The following is a 6,133-nucleotide window of genomic DNA, read 5'->3' as shown; positions in this document are numbered from 1 at the left end:
CTATCCTACATATTTCAAAGGAAAAAGAAAACATTGGCTCGCCCTAATGGAAAAGTTCCTAAGCTATGAATCCAATGACAAAGGTGACCTGTAAGAAATATAATAGAAAGATGGTAGATGGTCACTGGTGATGTCGAGTTCATTTTGAGCTACAAGTGTTAAAAGAGTGAGCATGTGGCCAATCCTAGAGGTGACCGATGTAGTTGAGGGCCCAATTCTACTTTCTTTATGGAAGTTATTTTTTGAAAGTTAATGGAAATAGGTACAAGCAAAAAAATACTTAGTGGCTTGGTTTATATATAAAACAAAAACAAAAACACATAACCTACCTAACACACCTCCCTTCGAAAACGCCTCCAAGAAGGAAAACGATGCCCAAGTACACTATCATCGACCAACGTCTACCAGAAATCTTTTGCCCAACCAGCACATGACCACCCCACCGAACCTCAGGAAAAACCGGCCCTGCCAACAGCCACCGTTGTTGCTCCCACTTAGAGCGAACACGGTCCAGTAATGAGGGAAGTACTTTTTGGTAATGACTCCAAGGAGGGAGAAGAACAATGACTCCCATTAAATCCAAAGCTTTTGCCTAGAGCCTCATACCTCTGCACCTTTGCAACCTAGTGAGGGGGCCTAACTGCTACAAACCTACAAGATTGAGCCGCGACTCCGCGCATATTCATCAAGGGCAAACCACGCAATCATAGGAGAAGGACAACACAACCAAACTACACCATGGAGTAATTCTTGAACTAACACCGACACCACCCTCACGATCACGAGCTTTTGCCCGACGGAGGCACTGGTGATGTTGATGAGGAGGGAGTGTCCCGGGGGCTGGGGCCTTTTGTCGCGACTTAGAGATTAGTATGTAAACAAATATTCCGTCGATACAAACAACACATCAGTCGGACCTTTCATAACTCATTGTTCCTTTGGACACAACAAGTGCAAGCATAGCACATCCATCACTTATGGTTTGCATATGCATGGTAAATTCATTTAGCATTCTAATGCACCTTTCATACACAAAAGAAAAGTACACATGCAGAGGAAATAAAAATAGGATGGGAGCCGGTTGTTAAAATCGTCTTCTATTAGAATTCATATCCCTGAACATAATTTATACAAGTCAAATAAAAATGCACCCTGAATATTATCCTCACAATTATTATTTTTCAGATAACTCTCCTATCCAACATGGTGTGTATGGAAATGACTTTCCCATCCAATGCGCGGGTAACTTGCCCAAGTACTGTACTTTAGAGCTACTAAAATCATAAGCAACTGATGTGTCTCGTGACATCCACAAGAAGACAATCTCTTTATATGGATGAAATCCAAGGAAATAGACATCTTCAAAATGCATGTGGTCACAATTAACCTTAAGATCTCGAGTCTCAAGGATAAAACCCTTGCTGTAGTCCCATTCAGCGCTATCTTCCATTAGTCCTTCCTTAACATCTTCATCAAGACAATTACCTCTCAGAAAGATCCAAGGTCTTAGGTTTTGATCCTTGTGCTTTTTTTTGTTGGGAAATCCATCCTTATACTTGACCAAAGAAATTTTTGCCATCACCGGCGCAAATTTGATATCATTCTTCAACTCCCACTCCATTCTACCACAAGATTCATCTAGAAACCAAACCTGAAGCTGGTGTTGAACATTATGATAAATCAAAGCACAATACACCCCATTGCTTGATTTTCCAAGATAAAGATGTGTAGAACCATCCATTTTGCCGCCCGATGGCGATTTAATCACTTGATACGCACCATCCGATAAGGTTATGCTGCAAATTAAGTTGAGACGCCAACGGGTGAGTATAAAATATATGCATGTTAATAAGAACATATATATTAACAAAACGAGTGTTTGAACTTGTTGAATTATGTATTTTGGCTTGGTCAAACTTAAGCAAGTTTGATTTAGGACAAAGCGGCAACAACTGCAATTATATATTTTTTGGAATGAAGGTATTACAATTTACTGTATTAAGCAATGAGTTTCATCAGACCCTAAATGAGTCCAAATCTACAATAAAGAAAAAAGAGAGGCCGCACCCAGTTAATTAAATTGAGAGAGGCCCCGGTGAGTAAATGCATATACATACCGCATGATGGAGTCATTTTGACAGTGCACATAAAGCGCTCCTTTTCCAGTAGACGGTGTAACAGCGTTGGAACATTGTATATTGCTGCATGTCGGCGATGGTGCCTGCAGCCTCTCCTCTGCGGAGGAACGACCTCTCCTCCCATCTCCATGTCCTTGAAGAGCTTTGGGGGGTCCGCGCAGAGGACATCTATCTCCATGAAGAAGATCCCGTAGAGCGAGAGCGGGAGGAGGTCCGTCCGCAGCAGGCGGCGGCCGTCGATGACGTCGCGCCAGCCTTTGCAGACGCAGCGAGGCTGCGTGGCTCGAGACGGCGGAGGACGCACGCGAGGATGTCGTCGGGCACGGGCAGCAGCTGAGCGTGCGCCGCCACACCGGCCATGGGTTGATCGCGATGATCGCCGGCTTCCATGTGAATCGAGTGATGATCGATCGGCGCAGCTCTTGCTCGGGGACTCTATACACGACGTATCGATGGAGGCGCTAGCTCTTGCAAAAAGGTTGAGTATTATAAGAGGAGACGGGCTAGGGCTAGCTCTTCCGATCCGGGGAGACGTCGGTCGTATACGTCGATACAGCTAGCGCGGCCACGTACGGTACAGCGCCTGACTGCTAAAATGGATCTGCCCATATATCAGGTCGCTAGCTCGGTTCTACGCGAAAGCACGACTCTTTGCCGCAATATGCGGCATATAAGATTTTCTCATGAGCAAACTTGTGGAACTGAGATCCTATTGGACCGGAGCTCCTATATAACGTGTTTTGCGTCAAATAGGGATCATATTAGTTGGATTGTGTGATTGCGTCTATATTCGGTTCATTGTCTAGGAGTGTATATATGCACGCTATAGATGCACATTACAACGGTACAAATAGAGGACCAGGCCTAAGATCTAGATTGATGTGCTTCTTAGGTAGGTGAAAGCCAGATTTAGCGCGGGTCTACATTTGGTGTTCCTTGGCAGGTGTGTCGACGTGTATCGTGCGGAGAGGCGGTGGTGGTGGGGGTGTAATGGTGCATGGGGTGAGCAAGGAGGAGATGGGTGTGCGAGGCGGTCCCATGGGAGAAAATGGACCACGTGGAGAGCAAGGAGTGGGCGATGTGGAGTTGTCGATGGGACGTCATGTGGGGCTAGCTCGTGGTGAGACGATGCGGGGGGGGGGGGGGGGGGGCCCAGTTGGAAATATGCCCTAGAGGCAATAATAAAATGATTATTATTATATTTCCTTGTTCATGATAATTGTCTATTGTTCATGCTATAATTGTATTAACCGTAAACCGTAATGCATGTGTGAATACATAGATCACACCATGTCCCTAGTGAGCCTCTAATTGACTAGCTCGTTGATCAATAGATGGTTGTGGTTTTCCTAACCATGGACATTGGATGTCGTTGATAACGGGATCACATCATTAGGAGAATGATGTGATGGACAAGACCCAATCCTAAGCATAGCACAAAATCGTGTAGTTCGTTTGCTAGAGCTTTTCTAATGTCAAGCATCGTTTCCTTAGACCATGAGATTGTGCAACTCCCAGATACCGCAGGAGTGCTTTGGGTGTATCAAACGTCACAATGTAACTGGGTGGCTATAAAGGTGCACTACAGGTATCTTCGAAAGTGTCTGTTGGGTTGGCACGAATCGAGACTGGGATTTGTCACTCCGTATGACGGAGAGGTATCTCTGGGCCCACTTGGTAATGCATCATCACAATGAGCTCAATGTGACTAAGGAGTTAGCCACGGGATCATGCGTTATGGAATGAGTAAAGAGACTTGCCGGTAACGAGATTGAACGAGGTATGGGAATACCGACGATCGAATCTCGGGCAAGTAACATACCGATGGACAAAGGGAATTGTATACGGGATTGATTGAATCCCCGACATCGTGGTTCATCCGAAGAGATTATCGTGGAACATGTGGGAGCCAATATGGGCATCCAGATCCCGCTATTGGTTATTGGCCGGATAGGTGTCTCGGTCATGTCTGCATGGTTCCCGAACCCGTAAGGTCTACACACTTAAGGTCCAGTGACGCTAGAGTTGTAATGGGAATAGTATGTGGTTACCAAGGTTGTTCGGAGTCCCGGATGAGATCTTGGACGTGACGAGGAACTCCGGAATGGTCCGGAGGTGAAGATCGACATATTGGATGAAGGGTATGGGAGTCCGAAATTGTTCTGGGAGTACCGGGTGACGACCAGCGTGATCGAAAGGTGTTTCGAAGGCCACGACAAGCGTTGGGGGCCTTATGGGCCAAGGGGAGGGGGCACACCAGCCCACTAAGGGACTGCGCGCCCCTCCCAACCCCTCTCACGTAACCTGGAGAGGTGGGGGCGCCTCCCCTAGGGAAGCTGTTGGGGAACGTAGTAATTTCAAAAAATTTCCTACGCACACGCAAGATCATGGTGATGCATAGCAACAAGAGGGGAGAGTGTTGTCTATGTACCCTCGTAGACCGAAACGGAAGCGTTGACACAACGTAGAGGAAGTAGTCGTACGTCTTCCCGATCCGACCGAGCCAAGCACCGTTACTCCGGCACCTCCGAGTTCTTAGCACACGTTCAGCTCGATGACGATCCCCGGACTCCGATCCAGCAAAGCTTCGGGGATGAGTTCCATCAGCACAACGGCGTGGTGACGATGATGATGTTCTACTGACGCAGGGCTTCGCCTAAGTACTGCAACGATATGACCGAGGTGGAATATGGTGGAAGGGGGCACCGCACACGGCTAAGGAACGATCACGAGGATCAACTTGTGTGTCCTAGGGTGCCCCCTTGCCTCCGTATATAAAGGATCCAAGGGGGGGGGGGTGCGGCCGGCCCTAGAGGAGGCGCGCAGGAGGAGTCCTACTCCTACCGGGAGTAGGACTCCCCTTCCTTTTCCTTGTCCAAGTAGGAGAGGTGGAAGGAGAGAAGGAAAGGGGGGGGGCGCCGCCCCTCCCTCCTTGTCCAATTCGGACTAGGGGGAGAGGGGGCGCGTGGCCTGCCCTGGCAGCCCCTTCCTCTTCTCCACTTTAGGCCCATGAGGCCCATTAACCCCCCAGGGGGTTCCGGTAACCCCTCGGTGCTCCGGTTTTATTCGAAACTTCCCCGGAACGCTTCCGGTGTCCGAATATAGTCGTCCAATATATCAATCTTTATGTCTCGACCATTTCGAGACTCCTCGTCATGTCCGTGATCACATCCGGGACTCCGAACTAACTTTGGTACATCAAAATGCATAAACTCATAATAACCGTCATCGTAACGTTAAGCGTGCGGACCCTACGGTTCAAGAACAATGTAGACATGACTGAGACAAATCTCCGGTCAATAACCAATAGCGGGACCTGGATGCCCATATTGGCTCCTACATATTCTACGAAGATCTTTATCGGTCAGACCGCATAACAACATACGTTGTTCCCTTTGTCATCGGTATGTTACTTGCCCGAGATTCGATCGTCGGTATCCAATACCTAGTTCAATCTCGTTACTGGCAAGTCTCTTTACTCGTTCCGTAATACATCATCTCGCAACTAACTCATTAGTTGCAATGCTTGCAAGGCTTATGTGATGTGCATTACTGAGAGGGCCCAGAGATACCTCTCCGACAATCGGAGTGACAAATCCTAATCTCGAAATACGCCAACCCAACATCTACCTTTGGAGACACCTGTAGAGCACCTTTATAATCACCCATTTACGTTGTGACGTTTGGTAGCACACAAAGTGTTCCTCCGGCAAACGGGAGTTTCATAATCTCATAGTCGTAGGAACATGTATAAGTCATGAAGAAAGCAATAGCAACATACTAAACGATCGGGTGCTAAGCTAATGGAATGGGTCATGTCAATCAGATCATTCACCTAATGATGTGATCTCGTTAATCAAATAACAACTCTTTGTTCATGGTTAGGAAACACAACCATCTTTGATTAACAAGATAGTCAAGTAGAGGCATACTAGTGACACTCTGTTTGTCTATGTATTCACACATGTATTATGTTTCCGGTTAATACAATTCTA

This window comes from Triticum aestivum, chromosome 4A (assembly GCF_018294505.1).
Source record: "Triticum aestivum cultivar Chinese Spring chromosome 4A, IWGSC CS RefSeq v2.1, whole genome shotgun sequence".
NCBI lineage: Eukaryota > Viridiplantae > Streptophyta > Magnoliopsida > Poales > Poaceae > Triticum > Triticum aestivum.
Note: the sequence above shows the minus strand (reverse complement) of the source record.